Below are 21,024 nucleotides of genomic sequence, written 5' to 3'. Positions count from 1 at the left end.
AGTTGTGCGGTAAAGCAAACTTCGAGAGAGCTGAACAACGGTATGAACACAAACCAGAGGGAATAATGGAAAATGAACATTACAAAATACTCTGGGGTTTTAACTTGCAGTGCAATCAAGTCATAAAGGTGAGATCACCAGATATTGTGCTCATCCATAAAGATGAAAAAGAAGTAGAGATAATAGATGCTGCAATACCAGGCGATTCGAAACGTAAGGAAACAGAAAAAATTGAGAAATACCAGCCATTGCGGGACGAGATAGGTAAGTTATGGGGCATGAGAAAAGTAATGGAGATACCGGTGGTAATCGGAGAGTTAGGAGCCGTTGCCAATGGCTTTGAAAAACATATTAAGAATATTGGAGCTGCTGTCAGGCACGAGGTGATCCAGAAGACAGCGTTGTTGAGTACAGCTCGCATTCTAAGGAGAGTATTGTTTCTTTGAGTCACAGGAGACTCAAAGCGCTTTGTTATTGCCTGCTTTCAAATAAGTACCGGTTGAACACTTTGGTCGATGTAATCGTCTTATTCCTTACGCTGAAATTTTTGGTCTTGTACCAAACTTTTTAATCAATAGTGTAGAAATGTTATTGCTAAAGAATACACAGAACTATAGAATTCAAGTTTCCGCTGGCTTATCCAGTGTTCCCTCCAAGACAAACAAGACACCAACAAGTTTCTCTGGCTTGTAATTGGTTAAAACAATAGACACAAACTAGAGATCAAGGTTAACTGCCCAGATATAGAAATGTCTTCTTATCGACATAACAGTTCAATAATTGTGTCTCTGAGGGAGATGAAGAAATTATCTAAATATAAAGATCTAGAAAAAGAAATGACCAAAAGAGAATCTGAATACAGAAACAATTTCTATAATAAAAGGTGTTTTTGGAAATGATGAAAAATAAACTTTCAGCCGAATACATAAGCAAACTCCCAGAATTGCAAATGTGCATGTTGTAAAGAACAGATAGATGCTTGGTATTGCTTGCCATAGCTATGGTTAAATATCCGACATGGCTTACATCTCTTTCTCACACGGATAAAAAGATTCAATTTTTCTGCTACATTTCTTCTCAAGTTCTTTGTTTTATGGTTTTTACTTCCTGCACTGAAGAATACGTTGATATTTAATTAATTCAATTCAATTCAATCATGAATTTACATTATTATTATATCTCTGTACGAAACGATCGTCTGCAAGAATTAAACTTCTTATATATTTTAACAACTTGTCTCTTCCATTTTTAACTAAATTGATGAGTTTTATGGGACTTCATTCCATAAATTCACCACACACACACACACACACACACACACACATATATATATACATATATATATATATTCAGCGGTCTTCCACACAATCTAAATTTATTAGATTCAATCACTAGGCATTGGTCGGGCCGGTGCTATAGTAGAAGGTACCGCGCAGTGGGAATAAAACTAAAACCACGTAGCTGCAAAGTGAGCATCTTAACCACACAGCCATTGTCTGCCTACGCCTATGGATGTCTTTTTTTTTTTTTTTTTTTCATTGACTGAGCAACTGACATTTGTGTCTGTTTGTATGAGAGGCACATGTTTCTTATTCCTTGCGTTGCCATGATGTTGAAATATGAGCGAGTGACACGCTCGCGAAGTCAAACTGATATGTGCCAAGCAGGTTTAAAGGTTACCTTCTCTGCACCAAGGTAATCGAATTAGTCATACAAACGATCCTTGTAGTTCCGTGGGTAGAACATTGAATGAAACAACAACAAAAAAAAATCAAAAAGAAACCCTAAATCGCAGCAATTCGAAAATACTGGGGTGGAATTTACGAGCAGAACCCACCCACCCAAGCCATGCTTCATCATCATCATCATCATCATGAACAACAACAACAACAACAACAACAGCAGCAGCAGTAATAACGACGACGACGACGGCAACAACAATAACAACAGCAACAACAATAGGAACAATGTATACGGAATCCCAGAGAATATTTATATTCCAAGTCCTAACGCTAAATACATATATGCTTTCATATTCATGCACGAACCCACAACTACCACCACAACAACAACTGCTACAACTGCTAAAACATACGTGTTCACGTACACAAATGCACACACACACACACACACACACATGAGCGCGCACTCGGATACTCGCATATTAATAAGGGTTTTAGAATGCTTTGGTAACTTGTGTCCAATACGACCGTTAAATACAGACGCACACGTACAAAACTTTCATTACTCAATGGGGCAGATGTATGTCTTTACATACATACACACGCACACTTACAGACGCACACACACACACACATACACACACACACACACACACACACACACACGCGCACAATCTTCATTGCTGAAGCATGCCTGCAGAACATCAACGGGTGGCGTTTGATTTTACACGAGATCTTCCTCCCTTCCTCTCTCTCTCTCTCTCTCTCTCTCTTACTCTCACCCTCTTGCTTTCTCTCTCTCTCTCTCTCTCTTTCTCTATCTTTTTGCCTTGCTTTCTTTTTCTTTTTCCTCTCCCTCTTCCACTCACACATACACACACTCTCATACGCGCTCTCTTAAAATGCACGCACATACATGTTATTATAGACACACTCTCTCTCCCGCTCTCTCCCGCTCTCTCTCTCTCTCACACATACATATCATACTCTCTCTCTATCTCTCTCATACAAGCACACATACACGCCATACTTTCTCACACTAATATAAGTACATACACACACACACATACACACACACATACACACACACACATATACAGGCTATACTCTCTTTCTCTCTCACACACATGTGTCATTATACTCACCCACACATGCCTATACATTAAACTCTCGTTAATTGTCAAGTGACTGATTTCCGGACTGCTACCAAATAATAATGTATGTTATAAATAAGGAACTCTTAAAGGCAGGTAAAATGCAGTAAGGTTTAAACCTGGCTCATTTGACAGGTGAAGTGGAATATTGGGCAACCTAATCACCAGAGGGCTCTTACCGATAAATACCTTTGGCAAGCGATAATTCCAGTACATGGAATGCAGGAAAACCAGCCTACTTAATGCTACGAGGATATTTGATAGAATTATAATGATATAGCTACATGTTGGTGATGCAATATCTAATGCAATCACCTGATACGCCCTAAATGTATGTGTCACAACTGATGATCGATATCACACAATGAAACCCCGTTAACATTTATCACAGGCATAGATTACCGTTCGTTTTCACTTCACACTAGTTCACGCATACATGCACATACACACATATACGCATGCAAACAAACACACACATACACACACATACGCATACGTACACACACGTACGTATGTGTACTCTCTCCCCCCTCTCTCTCTCTCTCTCTTTCTTTCTTTCTCCTTGTATTTTTTAAAAAAATGCAATATTTTGACCGATTGTTCTATTTGATATCAATCCCCAAGACTTGGAAGCTTTCAGATATGTAGCTCCATCAAATGCATGTTTTGAATAAAATGTTTTTTTTCCAATGCACACTCTTCCGTACCACACACACACACACACATATATATAATACTCTATAAGCTCATAATAAGTTTGAAGAAGTTCTGCCCCATATAGTTAGAAAATGATATCTTTCTTAGCAGTTAACCAAATGTTTAGAGTTTCTGATTACCTAGGAGATAGTACTGAAACATATACGTAGGCTCTGTTATTACTTATCATTATTATTATTATTTTTTTGCTTTAAAACTTATAATCAATTTATTTGTACTGTTATGTCTTTAAAAATAAATTTCAACATTTTATAACATGCAAATAAATGAATTTTTCTCCATTTTCTTTCCTAAGAATAAATCCTAAGGTTAATTTCTTCGACTAAAAATCCCTTATAGAATAATGTCTATGTATGTATTTCAAGAATTACATATATATATATTTGTAAATAATTCATGCAACATTACATCTGACCACCCCCACCAATACCAGTTGAACACTGGGGTCGATATAAACAAGAAAATCCCTTCCCCAACTCCAGCTTCAAAATTGCTGGTTTATTGCCAAAATCTGAAGTCATTACTTACAGGAGAGTGGTAAATATGTACCTGTTGGTAGTATGCATTCGCTGAAACAATTGAACTAACTAAAGAAGAAGAAACTCTCTGGAAATAAAAAAAAAAGGGAAACAGTTTCTAAAACAACTTTTTATTACTCCTTCGCATATATGTAATGCGTATCAATGAAATCTGAAAGTTATATAGTATTAAAAAAAAATTTTAATGCCTGATTGAAATATCATGGTGGAAAAATAGAAGTAAACTGCTAACAAAAACAGATTCTAATTTCTTTACAAAGGTTAATCCAGTTGCTAATAAATACGATGTCTGGTCGATATAATGTGGGCTGATGTTATTTTCAGTTAAGGATTGTCTTCCTCTTTCGTTGAAGAATAATGCTGGCATTTAAATAGAAAGCTGTTTACATAGAATAATAAAATACCAGACAAATACACAGATTGTGATGTAAACAACTTAGAAGGTTTGCCACTAGTTAAGGTTTGTTTACAACTGCTTTTTATAAAGTTCAAAAGAATGCTGGGACTTTTAAGGTCCATTAAACATAGTTTATAAACGATTACGTTACAATAGAAACAGTAAGAGGACGTTTGTAATATACTCTGAAATCTAGGGTCAGTTTATAATTGAAACTGAAGATAGCTTAGATATAAGAGAAAAATATCTTAGGAAGCTTACATTAAAATATATTTTTAATCTGTTTACATTATATAAATATATCGCATCAATGCTTCAATGGAATGTAAAACATTTAAAACAGCTTAAGACAGTTGAGGTTTAATTCTGTTTACATTAACTTGAAAACGGCTGAAGAAAGCCCTGATAAATTTAACATAACTGAAGACTAGTAAAAGATGTTAAAAAAGAATTACACATACACCCTCACATATCAACGTATATATACAGATATACATGCGCAAATATAAATAAATATATATGTATATGATGTATATGTATTCGTGGATGTCGCTGTGTGTGTGTATGTGTATATGCATATGTATATGTATATGTATATGTGTATATATATATATATATATATATATATATATATATATATATATATATATATATATATATATATTCATACAAACAAAATACATAAACACGTTTACATATATAATGCATACATATATACATGTACATATATGCAGACATATATATTCAAATATAAATACACACACACGCACACACAATACATATATATATATTTATTATATATATACACACACACACACGTATGTATGTGTGTATGTTTGTGTACTTGTGCTATGTGTGCGTGTGTGTGTGTGTGTGTGTGTGTGTGTGTGTGATTTGTGAACAGTTCAGAACTTTCCAAATGAATTTAAAAATAGTTTGACATGTTTACAAGAAAGGAAAACTCATAGACTTAAATTAATATAAGATAAACAGGCCATTGCTCTACTCAACTATCTGATATGGATATATTTTCCGATCGCCGCATTTACACACACACATACGCGCGCGCGCACACACACACACACACACACGCACACACACACACACACACACGCACACACACACACACACACGTGTGTGTGTGTGCGCTCGCGCAAACACACAACCAGGCACACACAAACACGTATATACACACAGTAATCATACACACACATACATATGTTTTTATTTTTCGGTTACAGTGATTTATTATATTGCAAGGGAGCATCTGTAATGTGCTGCAAAACAAATGTAACCCGAAACTTTTCTTTACGAAGAATCCAATATTAGGTTTCTCACAGCAGTGTGCACATCATATCCAAAATCGCACACAAGGCATTGATCGGCTATAGTAGAAGTCATGTATCCATTACATCGTAAAATGAGAAACAACCTGAAACCATGCAGCTGAAAATCGACTTTCCTAACTGCAAAACCATGCCTATACATTAAATGGCTGCCAACGGTGGTCACTCAGTTGTTGGACCAACTGAACTACTGGCTTATTGAATTAGATTCAAGTGGCTGACTATTCCGTAGACATATGTTTCTTTAGTTTTTTAGACGCATGTTTCAGCTTGACAGTGTGTGTGACAAGGTTTTTCATTGAATTAAAAGTAGTAAGCCACTGAGGGTTTTAGAGGAATTCCGTTCGCCTAAATACATTCGCATTGCGTGAAAGAATCTGAAACAAATTAGAGACAATTTCGCATAATGCAAGCAGTGGGTGCAATCTTAGGGCGCCGTGTCTGTGAAGTGGGTTTCTTCACCATTCAATCATATCTGTACTAATATGTACATGCATGCATACATACATGCATACATGCGACATTCCCTCCCTTCTTCCATCCCTCCCTCCCTCTATATATACATACATACATGCATGCATACATACATACATACATACATACATGGTGGTTGTCTACTCCTTACACAGAGTTTGACCACCTCCTGCAACTACACCTTAGCCCTTTCATGGCGTCTGATGTGGCTTTTTAAACCAGACGATGTTTTGAAAAAAACACCCACACAGATTGCACCTCTGAATTGTACTACCAATACCTGCAGGTAAGTTCTGCTCATTGTGGATCCTAACATGTCTTTTAACATACATACATACATACATACATACATACATACATACATACATGCATACATTCATATACGTATTTCCTCTCCCAGACAGCACTTGCTAAAGAACAGCGGTAAAAGTATATGCTTTAATTTAGTGCAGAAAAATGAGGAGAACAATATTCTACTTGTCAGCGGCGAGTTCTTCAGGAAGCTCTCTCTTCCTGAGGAGCTCCCATACAAACACTAAACAACCGGACTAACACACCTCTAAGAACACCTGGAAACACTCAGCATACCATAAGCGACCATGCAGGGGTATGTTTTCTGTAGACTTGAAGAAGACCGAAATATCCACATGAAGCGAAACCACTCTTGGAATCGTGTCCGCTATATCACATTCGAAAACTATGCATTTGCAATCCAAGAACAGGGGGCTGCTATGGAATACCTAATCAACAAAAGAGACATTGATGCAATTGAAAATGTAGATTATGTCATATTTCTGTGGAAAACATCCCACATGTAGTTGATTAACAGCAGCCCAAAAATGTCATCAAAGCACTACTTCACTATGCAACATGACATTGTTGCAAAAACAATGTTCAGTGCTATTCAGAAAAAAATATGTCCCGGAATAAATGTAGAAAAATCTGTAAGTAACTACATATACAAAAATCAACATAAGGAATACTAGTGGAACATTACCATCAAAACATCTGTCAAGTGTGAGCATAACACACCGGATAATGTTTCGGAGAGACAAGAAAAGATATGTACCGTCATAGAGGTGTGAATATCTCTTTAAAAACCAAAGAGAAAGAGGATACCTATGGACCACTGCTTCGAAACCTTCTGCTTCTCTACATAGATTTATAAATTCACATTTACGCCAATAATAATTGGTGCATTTGATTTTGTGAGCCTAAGTAACAATGTAGAAACCTAAGGTTTTCAGAAAATGAAGTCAACAAACTAACTTGCACTCTACAGATACAATCTGTAAATGGAACAGTAAAAATATGCTTGATATTTCTCTGGTTTAAAACGTGACATTGTTTTCGTTATCTACATTCCAGCAATGGAGCTTTGTATCTTTGTTAGAAACACGTTCCTTCTACAGAAAAAGAGTTTAAATAACTAAAAACTGAAGCAATCATATAAACATACAAACATACATATATACATGAGGACTACAACGTAATTTCGAGCAATACTGTCATTTGGTTGTTTTCTTAAATATTAGTTTCGCGGATGTGTCTTTTCAGACCTGCTAGGGAGCTGCACTCTTTTGCACAGATGTGGTAGCGATGGGCGCTGCTTGCAGTATAAGTTCATGCATACATACACATACATGTAAACAAACACGCATATATATATATATATATGATACATACATAATATATGAATATACACAGGCATGTACATACGTTACTATGCACATACATGAATGCATGCAGACACATATGCATATATAAATACATATGCGCACAAACAGATGTATGCACACACATACGCTTGCACATACACTCACACACAAGTACACACACTCACACACACATATACACTCACATTCTCACACACACACAAACTCGCGCGCACAGAAGGAAATAAACATTTCTGGATGAAAATAGTTTAGCTTTACTTCACGAGTTATACTGAAAATTGAATTTGTACTTATTAAGAATTTTTTAAAAAAACTAAATGTATTTTCTTTATTCAGCTAACACAATGTATGAAAAATTACTTCGCCAAATATTTAATTACAATATTTAAAAGAATGTAAACCGAATTGTAAAGTAATTGTAAACGTGAAAAAATACTAATGAAGTTATAATTGTTTGCAAAGAATTCGAAATTAATTCTAAAAATATAATCACAGAGAAAACTGGGATAAAAAGAGAAGAAATAAAACATTCTAACAGACGTCGGTAAAGATGTAGAGTAATACTAAATTGTAGAGATGCAGAAGACGTATTACCAAAAGATGGAAGCATCTTTGAAGCCGATCGTCAAGAAATGAGAGTATATCTTTCATAGATCAGGTTAAGTGCGTAACCACGAGGGCGGGGTGTCTTTAGCCTTCTACCACCTCCAGTTAGAATTTCAGCCCCTCCATTTTGAGAATTTCTGTTATTCACTCTTGGGAGAATACAGTATATACAAAACGCCTCAGCCTGCCGACAATTGAAAACAAAACTTTCAAAAAAAAAAAAAAAAAATCTTCACGTCCCTTTTGTGGGTAGTTTTATCAAATTTTAGACACTTTAGGGACAACGTGTTGGTTTCAACGCCCCCATCTACATAAGAGATCTGAGGTCGCTAAAGAGGCAATATATTGTTTCCTTTGATTTAGTGGAGTGTGAAAACATGTGGGTAGTTACAAACACGTATGTGTATGTGTGTGTGTGTGTGTGTGTGTACTATAGAACCGTTCAGTAGTGTGTGTGTGTGTGTACTATAGAACTGCTCAGTACTGAAAGTAACGCCATCTTAATTCCCGATGGAGAAATAAACTGGAGACAGATTTATGTGTACGGGTGTATCTAAAAGCATTGACTACTTTATCTCTAGCGACAAAAATCTTCTAGGTACATGTTTGTGTGTGTGCGTATATACACATACATCCACACATACATGCATATACACATACATATCTATCTATCAATCTATCTACCTATCTATCTATCTATCTATCTATCTATCTATCTATCTATCTATCTATCTATCTATCTATCTATATATATATAAATATATATATATATATACATATATATATATATATATATATATATATATATATATATATATATATATATTTTCCTATCATTTTCCTACATATATATATATATATATATATATATATATATTCTTGTCTACGTTTTGTTTGCAATGTCCTGTACCCAGATATGCACCTATATATACAGGTAGACGTAGGTATGCACATACCTGTACGTATATATGCATATACTCATTTATTATTTGTTTTACATGTTCGAACGCCTGCGTCATCCCTGTAAGTAGAGTTTTTTTAACTTTATATTTTCTGACGCGACTCTATCTCTTTCTCTATCACTTTTCCCCCTCTCGTTCTTCCTCTGTTACTACTACGTATCTCTCTTTACCCGTCTCGTTCTTCCTTCTGTTACTACTATATCTCTCTCTTTCCCCTCTCGTTCTTCCTTCTGTTACTACTATATTTCTCTCTTCCTCTCTTTCTCTCGTTGCTCACCTATTCTTCTACTTCCTCCCCTTGTTTCTCCCTCTACCACTCTCTCTCTTCTTTTCCCCTCCCTGGTCAAATGTTTCCGGTCACTAATCCTTTTCTTCCTTGGCTTTCGCCGAGCAAACACGCGAACTTATTCGTCCCGCTTTCAGTTCGTGCCTCACAGCGTTCATATACACATAATTTTTCACGTCTGACCGCATAGCCTTTTCCGTTTGTTTTCCTGTCTTGTTTTCTTTTCCGTTTGTTTTCTTGTCTTGCTTTTTGTCCGGCACTACATTCCTCCATGGCACAAGTTTAATTTGTGTATACAAATTTAACTTGCGCTCCATGGGAAGAGCCATTTTAACGATGCGTCCTGCCCTACTCTTCAAAATGCCGGTGTTAAAATGGGAGTAGCTGATGAAGGAAAATGTTCTCTACGTGGCCTGTGTGTTTTCTGTACTCTGGTTATTATTTTATTTTCTTGTCTACGTTTTGTTTGCAATGTCCTGTACCCAGATATGCACCTATATATACAAGTAGACGTAGGTATGCACATATCTGTACGTATATATGCACATACCTGTACGTATATATGCATATACTCATTTATTATTTGTTATATATATATATATATATATATATATATATTGATAGGAAGGACAATAAAAGAAAGAAAGAGACCTCGATATTATGTAAATAGTGGAATTTATCTGTAAAAATATGTGACACTTATTCAGTAGCCATGATAAAACTCCGAGTTTCGGATACCGGGATGGGAGCCAACATCTCTTCAGTTATCCAACCATTTAAAAATTCCTGTGAAAAATGACCGTTAAACAAAGGGAAATCACTGTGTGGTTGACCGTCATTAAGACAAAAGAGCTATAGACTACTAAGTAAGAGGAGGGGGGTAAAAGTAAGGGAGTAGAGAAGTCCGTAGCGTTCGCGTAAGCGCACCAATCCGTACATTCGCCTATATTTATACACTAGACCACCCTCGCTTGAAACACACATACTCACCCACATACTCGCTAAAAACTATACATATATGTACATATACATATATATACACGCATACACACCCACACTCACATGCACACAACAACCCTGCACCCATGCACACACACGCAAAAAAAGTTTTATAGGGCTAAAAGCAAAAACAGAAGAAAGTGCGGGAAAGCTATAAGGTTAAAACGCGTCTAATATGCGCATATTTTCGCATGCACGCACATACATCTATATACGCACGTACCCGCACACACGCACACATTCACAAGCGCGCACATAAGGTTTCATGTACGTGTTTATAGACGCACAGGAAAAAAACGGGGTGGAAGGGAGAAAACAGAAAAATATGTGTGGAAAAATACAAAATATTGACTCTATAATTATGTAAAAAATATATAAAAAAATATAAAACAATCCAAGTAGAAAGTATAGAAAGATAAAAATCTTATACATAGACACAACATAGAAAGCAAATCCTATCAGAATAGTCCTATTAGCAAGTCCTGTCAGTAAACTCAGGGGGACCAAAAACGTAGCAAATATTTGGCCATATGTGGATATGATCCGAAAAGTTCAGTCCGAATATGGAACCAAAGTACTGACTTTAAAAATTTATATATTGATAAAACTTGGTGATTGATTTTATTTACTTAAAAAACAGCAGGGTTCTAGAAAAGTTAGTTGCAATGTCAACTACTCAACATTACGATGCTGAAGGCGGCGAGCTGGCAGAAACGTTAGCACGCCGGGCGAAATGCTTAGCGGTATTTCACCCGTCGCTATATTCTGAGTTCAAATTCCGACGAGGTCGGCTTTGCCATTCATCCTTTCGGGGTCGATAAATTAACTGCCAGTTGCGTACTGGGGTCAATCTAATCGACTGGCCTTCTCCCCCAAAATTTCGGACCTTGTGCCTAACATTATGATTCTGAAATATTGGCTGACTTGTTAATTAAGGAATTAACCAACCTTGCCTGCCCCAAAGCGTATGTTGTCATAATGCTACGATGGTGCTCCTGTGATGTCTGTAAAAATAGATGACGTTCAAAGAAAGATTCAGAATCGATTTGAAAAGCTCATACCCTATGTTCGTTGTTTTAATCATCAGTTGCATCTTGTCGTGATTAACACAATAAAGCGGATTCCGGAGTTAGCTACGTTCTTCAACACCGTTAATATTCTTCATAAACTTTTTAAAGAGCCAAAGATAGCTGGTCTATGCAAAGGATTGAAATTGCTTCGTCTTATGGACCATAGGTGGTCGCATCATTTCAATGCCATCGCTACTGTAATAGGAAATCACTCCAAGATTGTTGGTTTGTTAACCGAGTGCACAGATTCATTAGATTCATCAATGTGCATTGAGGCAACTGGAATTTTACATTAAGTTCGTTTCAAAATGTTTGTTTTTCTCGCCCTTGTTCTTATCAAATTTTTTCATATAATTAGGCCAGTAGACAAACAGCTTCAGAGTCACAAATCTCAGAACCAAACTGAGAGACTCTTTAATATATGATGAGATTCTGAAACAAATGACTCAATTTACTGTTATTGAGGAATGCATGCATCGAAAAGCTCACGGATCCCAACGTTTTTCAGATTGTTGTTGAAGCTGTAGTACCATCACAAGATGACTGGATAATCTTTCACCGCAAAATTTATTTCGCCATCATCGATGAAAGCTTGGGAGAGCTAGATAATAGATTTTCAGAGCAAAAGGACAACATATATTCTTCCTTGGTAAGTCTACTACCAATCTCCGAGACATTTTTGAATTTTGATACTTTAAAATCCTTGAGCAATTTAGTTAATTACGATTAATCGATTTTGCTGTCTGAACTTACTGTGGTTAAAGCATACATTTCCAAACAAAATATGATGACACTGTTGGATATTTTTGGATCTTTGCTTATCGTACAGGATGCCTTTCCAAATCTATATCTATTGTATGATGCTGCATTAACATTTGAGTCTAGCACAGCCACATCCTTTCGGGGTCGATAAATTAACCATGTCTTTGACAACTCCGGAGCATACAGAACTTATTTTGTGCGTGACTTTTGGCCAACCCTTTACAGAGCTGAGAATGCAGGTATAGCAAGTCTCGAACTAAATCATATGGGAACGTAAATCTCAAGCTGAATCATTCACATGTTAAGAGTCACTATGAATGAGAATCCATTTTGTCAATCACATGCGCTCAACGTATCAAAACCTGCATCACGAAAACAGTCCTTTTCCAGATCGACACATTACCTCAGTTTCCCATGAACGTTTGAGATGAGGTAAAACCTAGAATGGAACAGTTACACACACACACACACACACACACACTCACACGCACACACACCCACACGCACACACACACACACGCACACACACACACGCACACACACACACACACACACACACACAGACAAACACACGCACACACATACACACACACACACACACTTATACACTCAGATATTCTACCTATCATCGAAAGAAAGGGTACTCGACTGATTAGCAAGCAGTCACTTAACATATGAACCGAGCTTCAATCATGAATGAATTCTTTACTTATATATCTATCTCACCGTTGTCACTCATGTTGTGGCAATCACCCACCAGTTCTTAGACTAACTACGTCCAGTCCTTCATCACGCTAGAACGGTGGTTTTCTGTAATTCTCGACCAACATGTTTTTTTTTCCCCTCCTGCAGCCACCAAAAGAAATTAACAGCATTCATTTCGCAGACCTTGGATTGATGGGAAGACAACAGGGATAAGTCACTTTTTTGGGGCTAAACCAATAGAAATACTGCGAAAAAGAAATGCAATGAAACGAAATCAAAACGATGACTACGACGATGATGACAATGACTACGACAATGATTGTCGCCAAGGCTTGTCCACAGCAAACAAGCTAGTTTTAGGTACTTTAAGAGGTAAACTTGGTTTCTACGATTAGATATTTTGTAAGTGTTAAAGTACCAATACAAGATAAAGCATATAAATGCACATGGACAATAAAATCATTTTTGTCCTCACCATCATCATAGTTATTACCAGTGTTGCCATCCATACTGTAGCCATCATCATTATCACCAAGAACATCATCACCGCCCTCCTCCTGATCAAGATTATCATCACAATTGATCATCATTTAACACGTTGGTGTAGATAACTGACAAATACGTGTTAAATTTTTCTGGTGACATATAAAAGAACTGACGATTGAGATGATGATGATGATGATGACGACGACAACTATGACAACGACGACGATGACAAAGAGAAGGAAGAGGAAGATGAAAAGAAGTAGAATGAAAATGACGATTTGTGTTATTTAGCCACAGGCAAGATCAGATCAAACAGAAACGTGTTCAAAGAAGTCACAGCCGTGCCAATTCATTGTCTTTTCTTTGTGTGCGTGTATTTGTCCGTGTGTGTGTGTGGGGGGGGGGACTTGTGTATGTATGCATGTTTGTGTGAGTAGTATGTGTGTGTGTGTGTGTGTGTGTGTGTGTGGACAGATACTACAAACAAGGTGTGGTTTAAGGGGGAATTGATCGTTATTTCTAACATTCTAGCATTTTGTATAGGTGCCTTTGTTCACAGGAAAGTGATGATGATGATGATGATGATGATAATGATGATGATGATGATGATGATGATGATGATGATGATGGCGTTGAAGAGGGTGATGATGATAAGGAGGAGGAAGAAGAAGAGGATATAAAATATGAAGATAATAAAGGTCGATAAATCTGAAAATGAAAATTGATATACGAGAGATATTTACTTACCTACAAAATGCGAATGATTTAGAATATGTCTCTGAAAAAGAAAATAAAAAACAAGATATAAATTTCACATTTAGAATAGCACCTCGAAGCAAAGAATAATAGTTGGTACAGCAAAAATAACAACAAGCAAAACAACAATTGCTTGGATGTTGATGACAACTATAATGATAAAAATTTTATGAATGTATACAAATATATAAGAACAAGAACATATCCATCTATCCATCCAATCTTCCATCCATCCATCCATCTATATACGTATGTGTATGTGTGTATATATATATATATATATATATATATATATATATATATATATATATATATATATATATATATATATATACATATATATATATATATATATATATATATATATATATATATATATATATATATAAATATATATATATATTTTATATATACACACACATATACGTATATATACACATACACTCACATATATATACATATATACACACATGCACACATACATATGGATGCAGCATAGCCGAATGACTAAGAAGATAGCTTTGCATCTACGAGTTCTCGAAATAATCTCACCGAGGGGCAACTTGATTAAGAGGTGTACTTTACTGTAGCTTCCAGTCAACCAAAGACTTCTAAATGAAATTGGGTAGAAGAAAACTGCAAAGAAATTCGTCAGATGGTTTGAAACAGTTATTCAAATGCGATACCTTATCACAAAGTTATACTGAACCCGCTTAAGAATACGTTAAGAAATCAAGTGTAAGTGGAATGTGCATCTAATGACAAGTTACTTCTATGTTCCAGTAATTATCCCAAACGGGCAATACTTCCTGGTAGCACATGTAGGTATGCGTGACGTAGTTCTCAAGGAGATTCAGCGTGACAGAATGTGACAAGCCTGGCCGTTTGAATCCTAGATACAACTCATGTATGTCAGGTGGGTGAACTGGAGAAAAGTGAAATAAAGTGTTTTTCTCAAGGACACAACGCCGCTAGGAATCGAAATCACGACATCACGATTGTGATCCGAACACCCTAACCACTGAGCCACAAACCTTCACATCATCCAGGTTATTATGGAATTATATCTCCTAGATACTCGAATTCAGAAAGTTTTCTTTGCTGCTGATAACTTTCAGGGTTACAATTTTCATTTTAAAAAGAGAGCATACGGTGAAAAATAATAGAGGAATGTGTAAACCTGAGAAGCTACAATTCATTCAGAGGGAAACGGAACATTACGTGTAAAAGGTACAGTACGATAGCAAATATCAGCACTTCAGAAATAAACATCACTGTACGGAGAGGACGTTTGCTTTGCAGTCACATTTTTCGGAATGCGTCCACAGCGCAGTGTCTTATGCAATTGGCATAAGATACTGCATCTTTTTGTTGTTTACACCACCTGTCCTCGTATGTTGTTGTTTTTTGTTCGTACATTCTCCCATATATATTTATATATATATATATCAATCTGTCTATCGACACATCTATCTATTTCTCTGTATACGAGAAATAGATAGATGCCTGTTTTTATTTATGCCTGGTGTGGTTTATATTGCGTCTCTTTACGTCCCGTAACTTAATTTTTCGAAAAATAGAGATCGATAACATATGTATCGATGTGAAATAAGTGCTGATCGATTAAACTCTTTAAGGTGTTGCTACAGTCCTTTGAATAAAACCCATTAAAGAATAGAATGATGGAATAAAGAAATAAAGTAAATGAAAAAATTATTAAAAATACTTTTTCAGTTAAGATATTCATAGTCAGATCTCGAGACACATTAACCAACCGGAATGTGAGAATGCAGAATGAGAAAAGCTACATATAAAAAGAGAAAAAAATTAATACACAAAAGTAGAAACCGCATTCTAAATACATCTATATCAAGGTCAGTATCTTCGGAATAGGTAATATAAATAATATATACAAAGATAATGTTGTTAGCAGATTGAGCAATCCATTAGGAATATTTTAACAGGATACTCTATCGTGATGCATTGAGATGAAAAAGGCAGTTGTTTTCAGTGGAAAATTTGCGAAGATCACAACATTCCTTCTGAATAAAAGTACAAAGAGAATTCACCAGATACAGTATTGGGGAGTTGGACACTATTGTTGTCAAATATAGAGTTCGCTGCCAACCATCCTGACATTGGCATAATGAATTTGATACAGCAGTTTCAGTCCATGAAAAATATGCATTGTGAATGACACTTTCAATTTTCATGATCGAGGTGGAAATGTTTAAAAAAAAAAAGAAAAAGAAAAAGATAAAAGATTAGAATACCGTAAATCACTCAACACATTCTATACAAACAGACAAAATACTAAAATAACAAGAGAGACAACATTAAAAAAGAGCATCATTCACTCCAAAAGACAATGATATTCACACTTCAGAAACATGTAATGGCAGCAGGCTTTACCATAGAAGCTCAAATGAAATTCTTGAAACCGTAATTATAATTATACTGTTAATTATACTGTTAATTATAATTGTGATTTGACTGGTCATAGTCATACTTTCGGGTACAATGACGTAACGGTATGTTGAGCAAATCAAGCCCCGATGTGACTAGTTTCATTATATTGATCCTCACAGGACTGACCTCACTACGTAAATATGCGTAACCAAACAAAACATTTTTTTCTAATGTTTCTTCATACCTGTTCAGTATCATAAAATGTGAGATATTGCTTTATATCATGAAACAAAAATACATAAAAAACAGCTGAAAGTTAATTACAAGGAATTAATTGAAAAGAAATTTAGCAACGTATGTCTACACACCACTCGCCATTACTACCCTAAAACCTCCTCCAAAAAGGAGAAAATATGAACAAAACTGAAATATAATGGAAACAAAAATAAAAAGTAGAAAACAGAAAAAACACCAGCAATCTAAAGCTCTGTGGATAGGATTTAATAAAACTGGAGGCATTCATTGGCACAGTTGCTATTTACACATGTAAATGATGGTCAATGAATTAAAATTTTTATTGGGTTTCTGGTGGTAGTGGTGGTGGTGGTGGTGGTGGTGGTGGTGGGGATTGCAGTTGCGGCGATATAGAGACTAGCAATGGTAGACATGGTAGGATGGTGTGAACAACAGCTGGTGTAAGCAACTGGGTTGTTGATAGTAATAGCAGTGATGATTTTATGACGGTATGGCGGAGTGGTAAAATCGGTGTTAGACACTATAGCAGCAGTAGCAGCAGCAGTAGCAGCAGCAGTAGCAGCAGTAGTAGCAGCAGCAGTAGCATCATCATCATCATCATCATCATCATCATCAGTAGTAGTAGTAGTAGTAGTAGTAGTAGTAGTAGTAGTAGTAGTAGTAGTCTGTAATGTTTGCCGTAACCCTGTTGATAGTATTAATATTAGTGGTTTATTGTTGGTGTGCTCTGCTATTACGTTTTTCATTCTTTATAGCAGTAGTTGTTATCACACAAATAGTAGCACAGCAACACAGATAAACGAGGCCTTTAAAACATTTGTGGCTTATGCTAGGCATCCTCACCGTGTGTACTGGCGGAGTGGAATAACATTTCAGTTGATGCTTCGGTATCAAATTACTAGGGGAAGTCAAAAGCGAACCGCACTTCCACCAACACAATTTAGATTTGAAAATGTTCATACATGTTTGCGCCTGGTCATTGGTCTGTCCACGAGGAGCTTCTCGACAATGTCTATTCACGAGGCAGAACTCATGAAGGTGTCGATTGATGGTGCTTTGTGAAGGATCAAGTAAGGTCTCCCAACAATGTACAAGTACTTGTGCTTGGCTGTTGTTCAACCATTTCGTACATGGCCTCATCTTCCACAACAAACCGTCTCCCTCTGCTTGATTTGTCTTCGAGGCTGACATTACCTTCGTTGAAACGTCTGAACCCGTTTTGTGCCACACGTTTGTTGGCAGTTTCCGGATCCTCACATCAGTGATTTCTTTTGTTGCTGCCCTTACTCTCAGTTTTTTTTTTCTTCACAGGTAACGCAAAATGGCTCTAATAGCCATTTTTCAATATTCATTATCAAAACTATGAATTTAGAAATGAACAATTACTGTTTATTTGTTATCTATGAAAAAAAAAAATCACCAACGATTGGATAACAAGCTGCACCAAACTAATTATATAACACAGAGATGCAAGTTATGAAAAAGAATTTGACTCAATCTTGTGTGTGTGTGTGAGTGTGTGTGTGTGTGTGTGTGTGTGTGTGTGTTTGTGTGCGTGTGTGTGTGTGTGTGTGTGTGTGTGTGTGTGTGTGTGTGAAATTCTTTTATAAAATGCAACATATACTCAACATCTATGATTTACATCCTCCCTTCTAGGGTTGTTTGTGTTACATTTATTATATTTTAGCTCCAATTCAATTGTGATCAAGCAAAATTATCATCAGATACAGTCCAACAATGACTATCCTATCTTTTTGCGGGCATGCATACAAATATATTAGCAACTGTTATTTTCTCTTTAAAATGGCAGCACCTGATTTGAGGTAGATTTAGTAATTATTTTTAGCAAGTCGAGTGATCATATAAAGGCGCTCACATTGACTCATCAATTTTTTTTTCATTACAATGCAGTCTATAGTTGTTGATGCGGAGTTACTACTGTCAGTTTCCCGATTCTGTGTTAAATTTCCGGCCAATCAACATGGTTGCAGAACATTTCAAAGCCACCTTTGTCATTCCACCAAATATATTTTCTGTGCAGTAGCTAATTTTTCATTCTATTTCTCCGTCTTTTACTCGAGTATTTCTTGCTCATTATTACCTTCTAAATATTTATTTATTTTTATACTATTTTACTCACTATTCGTACTTTAATTATTCATTACTTTACTTCTTGTTATTGTTCTTCTTATGGTTATGGTTATTACTGTTGATGTTAGCTTCCCGTAGAATGTTTGACTTACTATAATAGTACTTTTTTTTAACGTAATTTCGATTTGTTGTGAATATTTTATAGTTAGTTTATGAAGGTAGAGGAAGACAGCTAAATTGTGATATATCTTTTCCTATTTGGATAAAGAAAGTTTGTTATTTATTTATTTCTGCTTTCACACCAGAAATTAATTTCTACATGACTACAATGGTGACGATGGAAGATGTTTCTTTTAGTAATGGCGTCTAACTTTCTCTTACAGAGAATGGGTAAAGAAATACGACTAATTTTATCTATCACGAAATATTGACCACATAGCAACAACTCCAGCATTATCTGCAGCATCATCAATATCATATATATTAGATGGAGCCAATTAGAGAGCAACTGTGCAGGTTCACACTCAGGTAGAACTGAAAGAAAAATTAATTCTCAAATTTCTTAAAAGGTAACAGCTTGTAGAGTAATGGAATTTAGTGCCTGAAAAAAAAAACTAAAATGATGATTATATCTAGAATGCCTTTGATCATAAGATGTTTGGTCAGAACTAACCCGGAACAAAACATCCTCACTGTGTGTACTGGCAGAGAGGAATAAAATTTCAGTTGATGCTTCGGTATCAAATTACTAGGGGAAGTCAAACGCGAGCCACACGTCCACCGACACTATTTAGGTTTGCATATGTTCACTCGTGTTTGCACTTGGTCATTGGTCTAGCCACGAGGAGCTTCTCGACAACGTCTATTCACGACCCAGAACTTACGAAGGTGTCGATCGATGGTGCTTTGTGAAGGATCAAGTAAGGTCTCCCAACAATGTACAAGTACTTGTGCTCGGCCGTTGTTCAACCAATGTTTGGTTAGGACTAACCTGGAACAAAACACTAACAGCATTATAGGTCTAAGTCAGGCATGAGCTCCTAGGCCTAATAATAGGCGGAAACTTAACCTAACTTCCAGGGCGTGTAAGTGAATGAAATTAAAACACTTGCCCCTGAGCAGAACTCTGGTCGGACGCAGGTTTAAATTCCCAGTTTATTGATAGAAGTAATTTATAACTGAAGGACGAATGTGAAATGAAGTGTTATGCTGATGAACACATCGCATCGCCCGGTCAGGAAATCGAAACAACAATCTTACGATCGTGAGTGTAATACATTTGGCCACGCACCTTCATTTAATAAACGTTGCATCTATGTAAATACTAACGACAATAGCAAGAATAATAACCTCCTAACACTAATACTTTGTAGATATCGGAAAATAATTTCTACAGTAACGCTAATGGCGACCATTGAGTTAACATATATAACAATAACAGAATAAAATTAAAAAACAAAAAAACAGGGTAAGGAATAGCTTCGTAAGGGATAGATGTTGAGTCGATATCCGAAAATGATCATAAGGTAGAAGTACTCAAAGAATAGCACTGCCAAAGTTACGTTAGGAAATACTAAGCACACACAAGAGGTCTTGAAAACATAATTCGAATAATATCGGGAAGATTGATTGCTAAAGGAAACGGGTTACAT

At 36.1% G+C, this 21,024-nt stretch overlaps 1 protein-coding gene across 2 annotated transcripts in view; it reads right to left on the bottom strand.

Annotated features, from left to right (window-relative positions):
• LOC106880363 (uncharacterized) overlaps nucleotides 1-21,024 on the bottom strand; it is a 284,933-nt gene that overhangs the window by 22,188 nt on the left and 241,721 nt on the right. For both annotated transcript variants that reach the window (XM_052972368.2, XM_014930251.3), the window contains one exon: nucleotides 14,609-14,639. The gene's annotated coding sequence lies outside the window, so the exon portion shown is untranslated. The remainder of the gene's footprint in view (nucleotides 1-14,608; nucleotides 14,640-21,024) is intronic.

This window comes from Octopus bimaculoides, chromosome 13, assembly GCF_046866305.1.
Source record: "Octopus bimaculoides isolate indiv1 chromosome 13, ASM4686630v1, whole genome shotgun sequence".
NCBI lineage: Eukaryota > Metazoa > Mollusca > Cephalopoda > Octopoda > Octopodidae > Octopus > Octopus bimaculoides.
Note: the sequence above shows the minus strand (reverse complement) of the source record. Positions and strands in the feature narration are given on the sequence as shown.